This window comes from Poecilia formosa, unplaced genomic scaffold (genome assembly GCF_000485575.1).
Source record: "Poecilia formosa unplaced genomic scaffold, Poecilia_formosa-5.1.2 Scaffold69, whole genome shotgun sequence".
In the NCBI taxonomy this organism is placed as follows: domain Eukaryota; kingdom Metazoa; phylum Chordata; class Actinopteri; order Cyprinodontiformes; family Poeciliidae; genus Poecilia; species Poecilia formosa.
The window spans coordinates 1194424-1213526 of NW_006800008.1; the positions used below are offsets into that span (position 1 = coordinate 1194424).

The 19103-nt window shown below is 38.9% G+C and overlaps 1 protein-coding gene and 1 long non-coding RNA gene across 6 annotated transcripts in view; one reads left to right on the forward strand and one right to left on the reverse strand.

The window, feature by feature from the left end:
- The window catches only part of LOC103140232 (uncharacterized), a 61242-nt gene that overhangs the window by 10057 nt on the left and 32082 nt on the right, over positions 1 to 19103 (reverse strand). For 3 of the 5 annotated variants that reach the window (XR_476489.2, XR_001662540.1, XR_476488.2), the window contains exon 4: positions 3088 to 3176. The exons of 1 other annotated variant lie outside the window; for it this stretch is intronic. This is a non-coding gene — a long non-coding RNA (uncharacterized LOC103140232). Of the gene's footprint in view, positions 1 to 3087; positions 3177 to 16171; positions 17273 to 19103 lie in introns of those variants that run through there. One more of the 5 variants, XR_001662541.1, reaches the window with a different exon arrangement.
- The window catches only part of chrm2a (cholinergic receptor, muscarinic 2a), a 71188-nt gene that overhangs the window by 3751 nt on the left and 48334 nt on the right, over positions 1 to 19103 (forward strand). The window lies entirely within an intron of this gene.

The following is a 19103-nucleotide window of genomic DNA, read 5'->3' on the forward strand; positions in this document are numbered from 1 at the left end:
CTCCTGCTCTAATCGCTGTCTTTTCCTGTCAGTACACCCCTGTTTTTTTTTTTGTTTTTTTTACGTAATTAAAATTTTATTTTTGCCTGGTGTGGATGAGTTGGGGGGGCTCTGTTCGCTGTCGACTGGGTGTTGAATGAAGCTTCACTTTGGCAGAAGCAGAAGAATGGCTTGACTAATGTATGGAAATCCAAAGGGAGAGATGAAAGGAGATTCTGTGAAGTGGTTTACGTAACAGTAAACATACCATTCACATATATGTGGAGAACTGGATGAGCACGATGAATGTCTATCTACAGTTCAACTCGTTTGCATGCAGTCATTAAGACCATAAACGTCATGTGCCTTTGAGCTCTTATGATGCATTTTTTTTCTTTTTTTTTGAGGAGAGGATTTATGATCAAACACGTTTAATGAATTCCACAAAAAATTCTAAAAGAAATAAATAGATGCAGAAGACCTCACAGAATGAGGTGCGTAAAGCTCAAAGATAGACTAGTTTCCAATTATTATTTGGTTAAATGCCCCTTTAAAAAGTGTACCTAGATCACATAACCATTATATTTGAGATCAAGAGTTTCTAAAGACTTAATGTTCCCTTTATTTTTTTTTCAAAAGCAATCATTGTTCTGTTGGAGAGTCCAGTTTTGTCCAAGTTCCAGCTGGAGAGCGGTAGATTTGAGGTAAAGTTGATAAAATAGCCACCAATCCTTTTATCTTCATTATTTCACCTAGTTTTTGTAGTTATCAAGTATCACTGGCAGCAAAACAGTCCCACAGAATGATGCTGCCACCACCATGCTTGACTAGATGTCAACAGGTGTGAACTGCCTTCTATTGACTTCTTTATACATTACATTCTCGTAATTTTCACTTGACTTTGTCTGATTATCCAGAAGACTTTTAGCCTGTCTCTATATAAGTAACTGCAAATTCCACCTTAAATGTGTTGATTCTCTTGAACAGGGACTTTTTGTTGGTCTCTCATGTTAAACTCGCTTCGTGATGGCTAACGGCACTAGAGTTTCAGCTTCTTTGGATTATTCCAAACAAACAAACAAACAAAAAAAAAACATAAATAACTGGATCTGGAGCAGAAAAAGCACAACTACGATCGTTTAAGTACAATAAGTTTATGTTTAAGGTGCAAGTTGCTGAAGGGTATTCGACCGGCTGTGTATTTTTGAGCATATTGGCTGTGCTCCAGTCTACTTGACTCTGTGAAAAAAGTAATGGCTCGCTAAAAGTTTTAGGTGATTATGCCAAGTTGGTTGCAACAACTGCCTCAAAGATGAAGGGTGTTTTAAATCATCGTGGAAGTTTCACCGATTCTTCTTCAAAAAATAATTGTTTTAGTTCACATTTTCTGCTGATCCAGTTATTACATCAAGCATTCCAGGTCATGAACAGCAAAGTGCTCTCAAATCTTAACATTATCTCCATCATTTGATTGGGGGCACGATATTTTTTTTTGGAATTACAGTGTTAGCTTTGCACCAGATGTGACAAGGCACAGATCTGCCAAAAGGTCCCAATTTTGTCTCACCAGTCCACATACTTTCCAGAAAGTCTGGGGTTTCATCAGTAGGTCTTTGGCAAATCTTGAGACATGTCTTTTTGTTTGTTTTATCCATTTTTGTTTTTGTTTTTGGTAAGCAGTTGTTTTTGCGCCCCATTGTTGTCATTCTGTTTCTTATTGTTGAATCATAAACACTGAGTTTAACTGGAGCAAACGAAGCCTGCAGTGCTGTGGATGCTGTTCTGGATTCCTTTTATGGCCTTCTGGGTGAGTCCAGTCATTTTGACTCGCCTGTCACTCTTGGACTGGTTCGCCACCGTTCCATTAGTGTTTCTGTTTGTGGATAGCGGCTCACGTTGCGTTTCACTGCAGTTCCAAAATTACTTTGTTGCAGTTTTTTTTTTTGACAGATATACAGTATGTCAAAAACTTTGTGTTTATTTATTAATTTCTTTTGAAGTTTTTATGCATTTCATTTTGAGATCATTTGCCAGTAAAGTTTACGTCAGTTCTTGTTGCTACAGGTCATTTATTTTAACATTTCTTCGATGATTTCAAACATTTAAGTGCCACAACGTTTTCATATCGCTGTATACTTATGTTCACATTCTTGCATTTAACTGCAACTTTTAAGATTCAGTTACACTGTCTGCTGTTATCAGTGTAAAATAAATGTCAAATACATAATTTCAAAGCAGCAATTTAATATGTTTCAATGATAAACTTACAACCAGAACTGCAAATGGTTTTTTAACCCTAAATATTGACACGGTGCAATTTCCTCACTTCAGATTTCCGTATGCTGAGGCCGTTTCTTCCAGCTAGAAGGACAAGTGGCCACTATACCCTTTGCTATCCTCCTTATCAGACGCTGAATGGCTGCAGAGCTATGCTATACGAGGTGCCGCTAAACCACTGCATGAAGTGGCATTGATTGGAAAGGATGGGAGGAGTGCGATTCCTCCTTAAGGTCATTATCCTGTAGACAGAGAGCGTTAGATGAAACAAACCCAAGTAATTGCATTTGGAACAAAGGACTTGGGATTGGAGGAATAAGAAGTACTTAAGCACTCAGTCAGCATATTTCACCAACATATGAATGGTTTCAGTGGCATAAGAATTGCTCATAAAATCTGACGGAGTTTGGTGTCAGGATGAGCTCATGGGAAAAATCATGAAGCTCACATTTAAAATGCGACATGTGGAGACATGTTTGGAAAATGGTGCTTAAGATATGATTCACCATCTGCCTGTGAATGAATTTACAGGTAAGGAACTGGATCTGTGACTAAACTGGCATTCATGGCTCTGGAACCAGTTCAGACGTCGGAAATCGATACTTTATCACTAATTTAGATACTGATTCCACATGAGAGCAACAGCAGCAAGTTGTAAACAAAATGGCCCATTTTAACCCTTAATGTTTCACTTTCAGAATACGCTTGCAAGAAGGAGACCATATGAACACACTGAATACATTTAGAGGTAGTAATTCTGTCCAACATGTACATTCAGATTCGATAATAAAACTTAACTTCAAGTAAATTACATTCTACAGGAATACTTACTTTAAACTGTATTATCTCCAATTCCTGAGTCAGTTTCTTCCTATGGTGTCTAAAGAATCCATCAAGCCCACGTTCACATTTATGGATCACTGTGGATAAGAATATTAGTGGATATTTCACTTGTTCTGGCACATTTTTTATTTGATTTTATCACCATCTGCAGATTAAATCAGTTCCAGCTCCGTTTTGTTTCAGTAAGGCTACAGAAAAGACCGACGTTGCCACTGTGATTTCACTAATTCTCATACGGTGGACCCGAATGCAGACAGAATGTTGAGTAGATCGTGATATATTCAAATAAAAAATGATCATGTACAAGAACTTACATACAGCCTGGGTACAAGGAGGAAAATGACAAGATGTAACAGGAGGAGCCAGGAAAGAGTAAAAGCAGAAGAGGTGTAAAAATACAACAGACTGAAAGACAAGGGCTGATTAGCTAATGGATTGCAGGTGTGGAGGGAGAGCAGGAAGCAGAAAGAGAGAGAATGACTCTTAGTTGAACAATGTACCGACTTTTGTTGAGACTTACACTGAAAGGAAATTTGATAAGGCTTCAAAATAGGCAGTTTGCTTAGAAATAACTCCAAAACAATAATCTACCTCAGGGTTTCCCCCAGAAAACTTGCTAAGCCCGGTGCTAGGGCAGTTATTCATCCAGCTGCCCGCCATGTTTTTGAGTTAAAAAATGTTTAAACCTGACAGGAAATTTGAAAATATCACTTGCTCTTTTGATAGTTATGCATTATTAGAAGTGTTTAATGCCTAAACACCAACTATAAAGTCTTAAAAAGGCAATAATTAAAAAATAAAATTATAAATTAACAATGCCAAGCCTGGTGGGGGCACAAGTAAAGCCTGGTGGCCCGCCAGGCTTATAATACACCGAGGGAAACCCTGCTTGTTCTTTGTGTTGATCTACCCCTAATAACATTAAAGTTTGTGGAGGTAACTTGAAAAATCCTAAAAGATTCAAGGAAAATTTCTACTTCTGCAAATCACTGTATACAACTAACAGTGAATATCGTCAGAAAACACTGGACATCAGTATGTCAGTCTCATTCAGCACCATTTCGTAATGCAGCTGCTCCACTACCAATTCCTGCCAAGTCCATTCACCTTTGCGATAAAACTAATTTCCCACATATGGGGATTGTTTCCTGGTGGCAGCCTGCAATTTCAATGAAAAGGGAAATCAACTGTCTCACAATGCAACTTTGTGTTCATTCGATGTCCCATGTGCCTGGATTGTCTTAAATATTGCATTGAGCTGAAAGGATCTGCATTATCATGTTCTGTGGGATCATTACCACCACTTAATCCATTAACATGATCCATCAGTTAGAAACACTGTCTACTTCCGCACCATTGCTTAACTAGCCTGGCAGAAAGAGATAACAATCACAATATTCATATTAATTCATGTCTTTAAAAAAATTAGGTACATGCTTCAGAATGTATATGTTGTCAATGAATGATAAATAAAAATAGAAATTATTTTTATATTGTCTTCTATGTACAAATGTTTACAAATGTAAAGGTTTAGAGTAAAGAGGAATTTACATCATCCATTAATGCTTCATAAAACAACTCAGACAAACTGTTTATGTTTCTAGAGTGGGTTTATAAATGCATGCATATCTATTTAAACAAATCAGGGTTGCGATATTTTCAGCCAACTGTTTACATTTCAGATGGGTGCAGTATAGATTTTTGAAGTTATAAATTAAAGCTGAAACATTTAATATGAAACAAAACCATATTGGTGTGTGTATGTGTATAAAAAAATGCAGACTTGGCAATGGTTCAAAGAAGCATTCATATCAATGATTAGTTCATGGCTCTGCTGTGATTTTGAATTGCAGGACATGGATTGATGATTCTTTAGCGGTGCCTCTTAGACGAGAACGTAAAAATGTCCCAGAGCTTCAAAACATTCTAATCTATTTGTCCTTATTATTTGCATCGCAGAGCGGGGTTTTCTTTTTAATCAAACTTGATGCAGATCGTCCTTGGTGGAGGAACTTTGCTGAACTGGATCGTCCTTTCTCTGCAGCATTCATTTCCTGCATCTGAACAGCATCGAAGCAGCAGCAGAGGCAGAGGATTCACAGCAACGTTCTAAAGATCTCTGGAGGTTCCTCCAAATGTGACGCACACTCCAAAAACCTCAGGTGTTCCTCAGTCTTGCCGCTCATCTGGCATTAATGTCGGGCCTCCATTCCCAGTTCCCAATTACTCGGAGCCAGAAAATTCCAGACGGCCACTCCAGTTTTTGGCTGGACTGTTATCATTTGTTCCACGAAGCATTCAGATTTCAGTAGACCAATCTTCTGTCACCTGCTCTTGACAGGGAGAAGCGATTACAAATTGCCAGAGAGCCAAATACCTCCACGACAGAACATTCAAAGACATCTTGGACCAAAATAACAACACAGAGAATTTAAACTGCATTCACACAAAAAGCTTTTGTTTTAACAGTTTGGTAACGAGGACACAAACTCAAGAAAGGATTGGGTTAAGATTGGGATGTTCTGTTTAAATCTGAACAACAGAAACCCCAACTCTTGTACCGTAAATGGCACAAACACGACAGAGCGCCTTCATATCTCAGTGGGCCGCTGCAGATGCTGCGTGCGTGGGCGTTTTTGAAGTAGCCCTGTGTGACTTTTGCTTCTTGTTGGCCTGGAGCACTAACAAGCAATTAGCCAACAGGGAGAGAGATCGGTATTTCAGGGGACGAAAGGCAACCGTAAAAAGACTTTGGTTGCTTTTCGTTTCGATTTGACAGAAGCTTTGGAGTTGATCTTGGAAGCAAGAAATGACACCAGATACAAAAGATGATTGAGGAAGAAAAAGCAGGCAGCAGGGATTCTTGTTGCACACAACTTTCGATTTTCGATGATTTACCACAGATCGCCTGACAGTATTTATGACACGTTGCAATTAAACCAACATCAATCAACTTACTTTTAAGTGGAAGCCAATGAAGTGATTTCTTTTGAAAAGGCAATAACAGTCAAACTGCCTTCCTGGAGGTATTGCTGTTGTAATTACTGGCCTGGCAGAAGCTGATAAACAGATCTCTTTATGTTTTTAACGCATTTTTAGGTTCTCATCTCTCTATTTCTTTCTTTCTTTCACACTGGGAATTTAAGTGTCTTTTGGATAAATTGTCATGAATTTCTGTAGGAATGTATGTTAAGGTTTAATCAAGCATCTTATTGATTATTTAAACACTAAAAAGGGGAGTAGTAAAAGTAGTTAGTGGTCAGGTTGCAATAAGGCTGGGGATTTTTGGTTAGTCACTGACACAATACTAGATCACACTAAAGATGCTACTATAACAGTTGAACTTCATTTAAGGTTGAATGGATTCTCTTTAATTTAAATAATTGTGTTACAAGAAGACTGAAGCATTAGCTTAATGGTGTGCACATTTATGTAATTAGGTCGTTTTAAGTTGAGCCATCTTGCTCCAACAGATTTGTTTTTCATTTCAATAGTACAAGATATACAGCAGGCCGCAGTAAAGGTGTAAAAACTCTAAAACAATTCATCTTTTGACCAAAACCTGGCCTTTGACTAGGCCGCGCACACTTTTTATATCCAATGCAACTTGTTTCTCGCTGCTTTAGATGATCATTAATCCAAAAAAAGTTTGTCTTTTTGAAGTTCAAAATAAGTGTGAGGAAAAAAAAAAGCACACAGTTGAAATTTTTCCAGGCGCTTTAGAAATTGCCCAACACAGTGTGAAACGGTTATGCTTTTCACATCTCCAGTGAAACAATGGAGCATGTGTGATATCAAAGCTGAATTAGAGCTGCTGCCTACAAGGCAGATGACTTGACACAAAGCTTAGTACTGTGTACACACACATCAGATTAGCTCCCGCTCTGACCTTGGTTACTGCGGATAAAATCAAACCGCCAAACATTCCTGTCACCTTGAGACATTGGTGCATAATCTGAGACATCTGGTGGAGGAGAGCCGGGGTTAACACTAATTAGTCCAGCAACAATCACTGTCACTGTTAATGCAAACTGTGTCGGCTCTTCTTTTGCAAATCAAGGGCCTGTTTATGCCCCAGGTGTAACCGAGTTCACCCAGTGTTTGTTTAATGGCCTCAGGTTTTATAAACTATAGTTACCTTTTATGTGGTTGGCCGGTTTAATTCATTGACTCTGTCAGAACTGTCCTTTTAAAGTAAACTTGAGACAAAATCCAGATAATGGTAGTAAATACCACTGACTTGTTTGATGGTATTTGGTGGAAGTCTGCCTTTTTTCCCCTTATTTGAGGTTCCCTAGGGACAGTTGTAGAAATCACTGGAATAGGAGGATGTAGAGGGTTATTTAATAATGCACAGGAAATAGGGTCAAGCAACGCTTCCACTGCATTGTTTACAAGACAAAACATAGCCTGAGATTACTTGCACACTTGCTAAGGCAATGCGACTAAGTCATCAGAGACCTGCATGTCTCACCTCCCCTCAGGCTTCACTGTAAGAAGTCTGTAGACACTGTACTCAATCCGAAGCTTTGTACATAGACGTTGTTTAGTCTGACATTCTCAAAGACAATCCCTGAAGGTCTGTGGAACTCTTTCCAGGTGAATGATTTGACATTTAGAAGAAATGTCAGCAAGAAAGGAAAGTGTGCACTTTTTTTTATACATTGTCTGAGCCTGGACTTGCCTGTGAGCTGTTGAACTTGTAGGGTTTCTATTTGCATTCTGCTGCAGACATACGCTTAGGTTTGGTGCATTTTACGAGCTCTTTTTGAACCCCTTTGGCCCTCTGTTCACCGTGTCAGAGCGAGAAATGCTTTTATTTGACTTGACAGGAACAGGCCTCCTGACAGAGTCCAGAGACTGAGCTGTATCAGTGGAACACAAACAGACTGTGGGATGGAATCACTGTGTGAGGCACCCGCCTCCCCTGCGTTCACACTCTCTGATGGCCTCCTCTGACAGCCTTCTCACAAACAAAGCAAAGCAGAAACGAGTCTGATCATACGAAACATATCAAAGGTTGGGAAACAAAACAGTTTCCCACTTTTTTTTTTCTGTACCCGAAATAGAGAGCTTTGATTGTCATTGTACCCAACAAGCCTTGCTGCAAGTGCAATGAAATTATGAAATTATCAGGATGCTGGTCAATATAAATGTATTAGATAACATTTTCAATGTCCTATTGTGTTTTTGGTACTCTAACATTTCTTTTTTTTTATTACAATTACATTTTACATTTTGATTCCCATACACCCAGCTCTCGTTCTCTAGTGCTTCTGACTTAAAACTTTTGGATCCATCCCTGCTCCAAGACACCCATTTGGCATGTCAACAAACTTCCAAAGGCCTGGCCATTAAGCATTCATTTGATTCAGGTGTGATGGAGCAGGATTGTGTCAAAGGCACATGAAGGTTTTACAAATGTACAGTTTTCAAAACTGGCTCCTATTTGACTTTCAACATATTGGTTTAATTTATACTTTCAGAATCACTGCTTGGATCATTGTTTTTATTTTATTTTATTGGAAAACATGAAAGCATATTTATAAAATGTTTTCACAGGACATCGTGTTAAAGGCATAGGAAATGCAGCCAAGCATCACTCTGCTCCTTCCTGCAGTCTTATTCTTTCCACAAAACTAAACCACAATTTGAACTATATGCACATGTGCTTGGTGCACTTTACTTCAGGTAAATGCTGTTAATGTTATTTTTTAGGTTTTTAAAGAGTTTCAGTTGTACATCTTCACCACATACATGATCTGTGATGCCGTGCATCCACTGCGGTCTGTACTGTGGCACTACTCTCTGCTGCAACATGTGGTTAAAACGTTTCCATCTCGTTATGGTCTGCAGAGGACCCTCATTGATGGGTCGAGTCAAATCTAATGTGTCCAAGTAGGAAAAAATGAATAAACCATGCAGGAGCAGGAAAACGTGCTCTTCCTCCCCCGTCCTCTGCATACATGCTTGTAACCATTCGTTTTTCCCTCCTGAGGTTTAGTACAAGATTCCTGTGTGCTCCTGGTTCCACTCTCATGACGCACTCACACGGTGTTTACTTTGCAAGTCTGATTTATTTGTTTACATTTTAATGGGCTCCCAATTCTTTAATAAATGACTTCAGGTGCTCTGAGCGGTAGGGAGTTACTAAGTATTGGTTAACTGGAAGTAAGGCTGGAGAGAAGCTCTGAGTCCATGTTCCAATCAATCTTCTCCTCATATGGATCTTTATTTTGGATTAAATGTGGTTTCCACAACAACACTGCTCCAGGTTCCTTTTCAGTTAATCTGGTACTTTTGATTTTGAGCATTTTAAAATATCCTAAAACTTGTCAGTAGTCAGTCTGAAGCTGATTTACTATTCAGCGTTATCGCCTCCATCATGGTGGGGTTGATGTGGGAAAAAACAAACATTTATATATGTTGGAATGATCCGTTTCTTGCTCAGCCGTTCATGAAGCAAAAACTTCACCTTAGTGTTAAAACATTATGCAACATTCAAAAACCTCAAACATGACAAAGATGGAGATGCAATCCCCAGCAACAAATGCACTCAGAAACTTACATTCTTTCAAAACTAAACACATTAGCATGAACTGAAAGTTGTATATAATATTTTGGCGTCGAAATAAATAAAATATTAATAATACGGAGCCTGAGCTGGAGTAAACAGACACTTGTGAGCTCTTTGAAAATAATTTATTCAGTTTAGGCCTGGCAGCAGTTCTCCTTCGCTGATTTAGAGGAAATATTGTCCAGCAAGCTGAAGGATTCATATAAAGCTGTTTCATGAGGAAAACACAGAAATAAAGTTAATATCTGAATTAAATCTTCCAAATCAACAGCTAAAAAGTGAAAATGCTCCGAAAATAATCCATAATTTTGTGATGTCTATTTAACTGTAAGCCTTTGATATAATTGGTCATAAAGTTACAGCAAATCTCAGCTAAAACTGTTTCCTCATTGATTATAGTGACAACGTGGCCGTGTCTTCTGAGTTTAGATGTCCCTTAGTGAATGTTAGCAAAGACAGAGATGTGCCAAAGCCTCCCTGTCCAGACAGATCCTCCAACTCCTGCTTCGCTTTGTCTTTAACACTTTTAACTCGACAGCCTGACAGCTCAAACAGCCTGCATTGCTATGCAGGTGCATCAGTCTCCACTTTGTCAATCAGGACCAGCGTACAAGGTCGTCCCACTTCTCCGCAGCGCCGCACACTTTTCTGGTTCGATCGATGCCGTTAAAAATAGGTGGAGAAAGAAACACATTGAGCTGCTTTTCACGCTTAAATATCCAACATATTTTACAGTTTCTGAACTCATTTTCTGCTTTTTCTAAAAAATTGTTACATAAATAAGAGATTTGCGAAAATTCATGAGTAAAATCTTTTTTTTTTTTTTAAGAAAGCAGGTCATTGTGTTAATTGTTGCATTTAAGATGAAGTGGGAAAACTGACAGCAGACAGAGGTAGGCATTTGTTGAAATAATATTCAGAGGTCATCCTACATACAGTAACATCTGTTGCCCTTAAGTCCAATTAAATAATAATTAACAAAGGAAAATGTCACTTTAAGACTCCAGAAGTCTGTGACCCAGTGTCCTCTAAAATATTTTATGCCCTGAAAATAACAGTAAGAGGTTTTACAGTGTGGGCAAATTTGCAACATAAGACAAAAAAGTACAGCTATTAAAAATAACACATTGTGATTAGAATGTGCCACTGAGTAGGATCATTAAACAAGTCCCAGGTGTATTAGTGCTTAAAACACTATTACAAGAAATTTAAGAAATTGCAGGGGTATTATTTGAAATTACAAAAAAAAAAAAAAAAAAACTGTGCAAGTTTGTTGGGAGGAGTTGTAGTTATAGCAGGAAGGATATGCGATAGCAACTGTTTGGGCATCTAGGATGCAGCAGTCTGTCTCTGAAGGGAGACGTCCAACGGTGATGTTTCTACTGCTCCCGTAGTAAAATGGCCGAGTCAGAAAAGTCTTGAAGATGGCAGAGTGGAGTTAGGTCTTTCTCAAATAAAAAAGAAAGACCTATAATCATTATCCCTCTTAAAACGTCTCATCTAGTAAATATTTGATCTTCCTCCTGTTTATCTAAGTGCAATTAAACTGTTAACTGCACAAATCACTCCATTTAACTCAGACGCCTGAATAGCACTAAGCTTTTTATAAACGCTGCTTAAATGATAGGCATGTTTATAGATGCTCCTTACAATCCTGACTAAATACAGTTTTAATGTCTTTTACCGGCAACGCTTCAAACAGGAATTACTCTGTTATGAAAACTGACAATATCAACAGCGTCTATGCGCGGTTTTATGATTTTTAATTACAAGGGGAAGTGGTTTGAGCATAAAATGATCAGAAACACTTTTTTGGCACTTTAAGAGCTCACAATTTGAGATCATTTAAGAAGCTTGATGAATACCTGCTTTAAAACACTTGCGTGGGCTCGATGAAGAATGTGAAATCTTAATGAGGTTGGAAATGCATGCAGGGGCATTTTTACTGCCTACATTTACAGCACCGCAAGAAACCGTAAAGTAGAGTCAAAATAATATTACAACAATCGAGGAATTCAGCTTGTCATCTCGTTCTTTCGTCCTGTATGATGTTCTCTTCACCGACAAACCTTCACCTGCTTTAGGAATGTATTTGTAGTGGAATACATTAATTTGTTTCGCTAACAACTATACAGATACACCAATTGTAAACTTATAAACTGGTTAAATGAAGAGGAAAATTATGCTACTTATGGTGAAAAACAAATGTTACCGTTATCTACATGGTTAGACATTTGGGTGATATTAATAATATTCCAACTTGGTGCAAATAGAAAAAGTAGCAACCTATGCAGGCGTCCAGTTAGCACAGTTATCAGTAGTTGCTGAAGTTTTACTTGCATCATTAAACATTAGAAAGACTGAGTCTTATTGAGGACACAAAACAAAATTCAGTGCTTGTCGAGTTACCGTCTCTTCTTGCTCAGATTTTATCTGTGTCCTAAATGGGCAATTGATGTCACAGCAAGTATAAAAAACAAAAGACAAAGTATCAAAGGGAAAAAAATAACACTATAACATATGAAACTTATGACAACATGAAATGCAAACTGGTTAAATCATGCACTCTAGGTTATGGATCAAAGATTGTGAATCAAGTCCATTTTAACATTTGAATAAAATCTAAATATTGTGAATAAAAGCATTAATTTTGTAGAATTTAAGTAGTTTGTGTGTCTCTGGTTGAGTCTGTTACCGTTTCATGACGGTTGCCCTACTGAGCGCCGGAGCTGCTGCCAGTGGAGGAACTAAATAGGCTGCATGTATGTGAGGAACCGCAAGCGGCTATCAGTCTCACACAGTTCTGGATGGCTTCGAGATCCCATTCTGAATTCCATCAAATTTCAGGGTGCATTATCTTCCTGGCGAAAATGAGTGTCGCACATGACCAAGGCTTTTCACCAGCGATTGCTGCCGTAGAGGAAGAGGAGCCAACTTTTATTATTTCAGGAATAACTGCAATATACGATTAAAGTCTGGCATTAGGGCATGCTCTGTTGCTCAAAATTCATTAAAATGTGCACATTCCTGTCAAAAAGCATGGAAGGGATAGTTTGGATAGTTAATTGACAATACATAAAGTTATATAATTCATGTAGTCTTTTCTAAATGATTAATACTTGCTAATTTAGCATTGCAAACCAGTCGAGTTTTACATAAATCAGATCCAACTCTGTTCTCAAAATATTCTTGCGTGACAAAGAAGCTGGACCAAAAACAGAACAAAGACTCTCTCAAACTCTCATTTACTTCATGCAATCCCAGTGAACATACAAGTCGGAGAATGTTCAGCAAAACACACGAGAGGCATCGTAACTCACTTATGGATGCTGTTCACTTTGAAAACAGCTCACCAGACAGTTGTCAAAGCTGCCCGAATGGTGAGAGCAGTCCTGTTGCAGTCATAAATGTTAATTGGTCTGTGTCATTAGGTATTCAGCTCCCTCAGATGTTAAGATGATGCAATGGCCAGATAGATCGCTGAAGGGCTGCCCCTCTTGATGCTGCCCACTAATTTCAGCCTCTTGAAATGGGAAATTTAGCCCTTACAGAGCAGCACCGTCACATATGTTAAACGATAATTATGTTTCCTCCAGCCCAACAGATTCATTACAGCAAACATCTTGTCAGATATGAAATTCCTGGAAGAAATCCAAAGGGAACAAAATCCCCATTCCACCTCTTGCGGTTAATTGCAAATCATGGTGTCACTTTTCATGGCGCAGCGATGCTCCCTTGAGTGCAGCTCGTCCAATTATCTGCCGGCCGGTGATTCATCTGGTCACCTCGTTTCCCCCTCGCTTCCCACACTGACATCCGTCATTCACTCTTCCATATTCCCACCCTCTGCTTTATCATTCCGCTTATCCCATACCCTTGCCCCGCTCGTCTTCCCATCTCCCCTCTGCTCACCATGTTCGGTCTCCATCTCCAGAGTCCTAATGGAGTGGTTCACCATGCCGGGCCTCGGTAATGAACCGCTGTCCTAGAAAAGCCATGTTAATGTGAACCGTGGGATCAGATTGTGCAGCAAGATACAGACAAGTGACAAATGGATGCATCAGCTTGAGCCAATAGAGTCAAATAAATAGCAGGGAGAGAACCCGAAATGAGACTTGGGAGCTGAAATGTTTTGCAGAGTGATTAGTGTCACGAAAACAAAAAACAAAAAAAACCCTCTAATTTACTCATCAGGGAATTTGTGACGGAGCCGTTTTCATGTTTGTTGTAAATATGCAACCAGAATGAGCGTATTAGGACATGTCCAACTGCAGTAGTACAGCGTGTTAATAAGGAAAGTAAAATGCTGGATCCCTGAAGTATTGGCCCATCCATCTGATTGCCAGCAGCACTGACAAGCTGTCTGCCTGCTCCTACTCTGCCACTCTGACCTCCATTGACCCCCATGGTCTGATCTGACAGGAAGAGATGTGCTCTGTTCATGAAGAGGTGTGCGCGTCTGTCCGTCGGCCGAGTGCGGATTGGCGTGCCAATGACCCAGGTTGACGTACATAGAAGAAGAAGAGGAGATTCCCAATTCTGTTGTTCCCACGTTCCTGCTGTCAGTCTCGGCCTATCCAAAGACCGCTGAGCAGCCGTGCATGTCTTGCCCCCATCGCAGAGATAGTTGCTATCGTCTTTGCCCACTCATGTCTCTGTAACTAAATGTGTAATCAATTGTGAGTGCTTTGAACGTGAATTAGGGCTGTTGGAAATGCAGCTCCTAAGGCAAACCCTAATGCAAAGCTCCACCATAATGGATGTTTGGGAAACAGCAATGTCCTTTTAGGGGTTTTCACATTTTATTCCATTACAGCCACAAATGTTTTTGCAATTTATTGGGATTTCACGTCAAAGACGTAAAACATAAAATAGGAAACTCTGAAGTGAAATAAAAAGTATACACACATTTTCAAATATTTTTACGAATGAAAATCTGAAAAGAGTGATGTGCATTTCCATTCGCCCCTCTCACTCCGACCACTCTAAATGCCACCCAGAGCAACCAACTGCCTCCAGAAGTCACCTCATTAGCAAATCGAGTCTATCTGTGAGTAATTTAATCTCAGTATAAATCAGCTGCTTGTTGAAAGGCTTTGTTAAAGCCTTAGTGACCAAACAGCATCATGAAAACCAAAGAACACGAGAAAGTTGTGAAGAAATTCACCATAAACTTAGGTTGTAAAGTAATACTCCAACCTTTTAACATCTAATTAAGCACCGACCCATCTATCATCTGAAGCCAAAGAGTGTGGAACAATCTACCAAGACATGATTGTCTATCTAAACTGACAAGCACAAGAATGGCATTCATCAGAAAAAAGTCCCAGTCACTCTGGAGGTGGTGTAAAGATGCACACATCGCATGGACTCAATCGAAAAGACAAACTAGTTCTGCACTCCACAAATGGAAGAGTGGCTAGAACAAATGCACATTATGTTGGAGAAAAAAAACCATCGTCCTGTTTAAAACTTCCGTCACAAAACATGTAGATAAGTCGCTGAAGTTGGAATAAAACAATCAAAGTTTGTGGTTGCACCATGAGAAAATGTGGATAGATTCAAAAGGTAAAAGGATCTTTAGCCTGGCCTTGATGTTTGCACATGGATTTATTTGTTTTTAATGGTGCCTTATCCAAACAGCTCTGAGGATTGGTTCCTAAGCAGCATATAAATGCATATTGACCATTTAAATCAGTATTGACTTGCTGAAGCCACTCTTAAGGTCTCAAAGTCTGCAGATGCTCTCCACTCCAAATGCTCTGAGATGTACATGCTCTCCTCCAGACTCATAGGAGGAGATGATGAGCTGGCTTCTGATACGTCGCCTCCGGAAAGAGGAAAGTCAAACTGAATACACGCTGCAGTTGCTTTGTGTGCGTTTTCACTAAGAGACAAGTTCTCCAAATCAAGAAATGGGTAGATTTCTCCTCACTATATTTATTATTTGTTTTCTTCTGCTGCTTGTTTTCCAACTTTCTCTGTTGTGCGTCCGGCGCCATCATTTCACTGGAAGTCTTAATGTCTCCTTTGGCTCACATAGTCACAAAAATCTGGCCAGTGTGTGGATTTTACTGCTGTGAAATTTACTTCACTTTGACTTTGTGTCACAGCAGGCTGGGAGGTGTGAATCTACCTTTCATTTCCAAGTGCACAACAAACTGTCAGCCGATATTCGGACAGTGGCTTGAAAAGTGCAAGTGAATAGTTTGGTTAGCAACTGTTTGCAAGAAAACAAAAAAAAAGGCTTGTTTGGGAAAATGTCATGTAAGGAATTGCTGGTAATTCCCTAAAATAAACCAATAAATTTATATTTAGAAATTATTACAAAACTTTTAAGGTTAATTCCTGAAGATTTTAGGAAGAAGAATACCTAAGCATAAGTTGAACCAAGTTTGGTGCCAGCTGTCATGAGCCCAAAAACGAAATCCAGTTTTTTTCCAGCTGCTGCTTTAGATTCCAGATGTTTTTCTTTGAAATGTCAGATAAAAGGATTAGCAACACTTTTACCGTTTAAAACAAAGGAGATGAGTGGCAGATAATCAGTCAAAGCTTCACCTTTACTCTTTGAAAAAAGTTACCCAGAACTGCAACTATTACTTGGTTCTGGACAATTTACAAAAAACAAAACAAAAACAATTAAAACGCCGTGCACCGGTTTTATGATTATTCGCATTAAAACAGTCAAATTAACACACAGTAACTGAAAAACAAAAAACAAAAAACAGAAGCAAATAGTTTATAGTGCTAAAAACAAAGAGATGAAACTTGATGCAGAAATGCTGCACACTGCAAAGATGACAAAGAAAATGATTTTTGGGGACATGAAAAAGAAATGCCAGCCAAGAGTATCGTCCTAAATTCTGTATGCAGACATCTGTCTCAGCGGTTCACTCTCACCAGAGCTGGCAACCTAGTTATTATAAAAGTGGATGTAAGAAAACACAATCAAATGCAATCCACATACATGAAACTTATATTACAGGAAAACATTTATAAAACATTGTGCTGACCTAAATTGAGATTAGAAGTACTTTTTGAATTTGGTTTTATTTGGTGCCTACAAAGTAAAGGGGACTAAATACATATTCCCCACTTTTTTCATTTGTATTCATAAGAAAACAGCAAAATCCTGCCACCTTTGTTTTTTGTGTGTTAATCTATTACATAAAACCTAAACAAATTACAGTACACTGTACATTCTAACATTTCCAACTACTAACTTCCAGACTAACCCCAGTTTGAAACACATAGCTACTGCATAATTCAACAGTCCTTTGGCTTCAATGGGAATCCTTTATCCTAAACCTGGTGGACACATGGGCAACATTTATAACTCAAATGTCAACATTTTTATAGACATAATGAAGAACCAGAAATCCATCGTGGATAAAAGAGCTGTCGGTTTTGTTTTGAGTAGCAGTTTGCTTGGCAGCGAAGCATGAAACGTAGATAGGTGCGTCCCGTCGTTGCATGGCGTCCGCAGCCAGCAGAGCTGCATCCATCATGCAAAGATCATCTCCACCCCGTCTCTTTGAAGTAATGGTTCAGATCTGCTGTGGCGACGCGGCTTCAGCCACGCCATTTTCTGCCTCACTAAAAACACGAGCATGAAAAGGTTCTGCTCCTCTGGAGCTGCTTACTGTATATGCGTCCCCCTGCAACGGGAATGTAAAATGTTATGAAACCAGGTGTGACGTGGCCAAGTCAATCGGTTTCCAATTACGCCAAGCTAATCGGTCACCCATAATTCTTTTTAGCAAGTGGCTTTTCATACAGGAGAGGTGCTTAACCCATAGTGGCTCAATGTAAAATGTCAGCGGGTGCAGGAAGAATTAATAAAAAGAGGCAAAATGTCAAATGGATGATGGTGATTTTCTCTTTTCAAAGTATAGAGTTAATTTATTATAATGTAATCTTTATGGTAAAAAATTACTGACTGTTCCACTAACATCCATCCCACTCATTTACTGTAACCAAACTCCAGAGATTCATTGTGTCCCGTCACTTGCCCACGTTCATAATTTATGACTCAATTCTCGCACAAAGCCCAACCGACTCTCAGCGGAGTCTTACAGGCGCTTTTTGTCTTCGCTGTCTCCGAGTTTGTTCTCTTCTTTTGTGGACTGGATATTTCTGAGTGCTGCTCAGACACACTGCAGGAAAATCCTTTATTCATCCAGACAAACACGTCTTTGGGATTAACATTCTGCGTTCAACAGGAAGGTGGAGGAAAACAAACAAATAAAATGTAGCAGTAGCTAATGGGAGCTAAACCATATGAAACAGCAGTAGCTGTGCAAACGTTTGACAAAAAAATACAATTTCATTATTTCGGTGTCTCTTAAATAAGAAATGCAAAGAAAATCATGTGTGAATAAGATTGTCTACGTGATGAGCCATCCTCGTACTACTTCCTGTTTTCTTTTTCGTATTTCCCATCTGTAGTAACATCCGGTTGTTGATCACATTAAAAAAAACAACAACAACAAAAAAAAACACATCTAATCCTATTCTGTGAAAATGTGAAATTGGCCCGTTTCCATTAAGTAAATCTAGTTTCAAAATGTGAATTTGGACTCTTCTGTGGTCAGTGGAAACAAATCTACTGATTATACACCGAGTGAACTCTTCTTTTGTTCCATTAAATTTAGCTTACACCTTCCCAAAGTAATCAGTTCTGACAATTTCACATCCCTTTGTACTTTTTTCCAGCCTGCAAACATTGCATATATAAATGCCCATTTTTCTTGCAGATGTTCATTAAGTTCCTGCAGGTTGCACTGTGTGGTAGTTACACGTAAATATACAGACAAGGAGGTATTGAAACGATTGTTCTGAAGTGAATCATCAACTTTATAATTTCTCTTCCTATCAGGTGATTTCAAAGTATTCACTACAAAACATGATTTATTAGAAGCATGCTTCTATGAAATTGAACTAGAAAATAGCTTTGCTGAGAAAAATGGAAGGGGAAAAAAAATGTTGACAGGGTTTGGACAGATGTATTGAAATGGTTCATTAGTTGTTACCACTGATAACAGAAACAAGGTCTGAGTTAGGTTATGGAGCACCAGTTTTCGATTTTCTATTTTTGAAAGGTTGTCTCTCAGAGAAATGAAAATACGTAATGAAAATGGCATCCAACAAATACTAACATGCTTATGGCTCAGAGGAAGAAGGGGAAATAGAAGAAAGGAGAGCAAGAAAGCCAGGAAGAGTGACCAATAACCTAGTTAGAAAATCAGCATGCAAGCACTTCATCTATTTTCTTCTGGTAGCAGCAGGTCTGTGTGCCATCCAACAGGCGGCGGAAATGTTTATTTTCAATCATGACTAATTTATAATAAAGCCACTTGAGCGCCAGAATGTTCTCTGTTCTTCTAAAACATAGACTCTGCTGACAATCTAGAATAATAATCTGTCC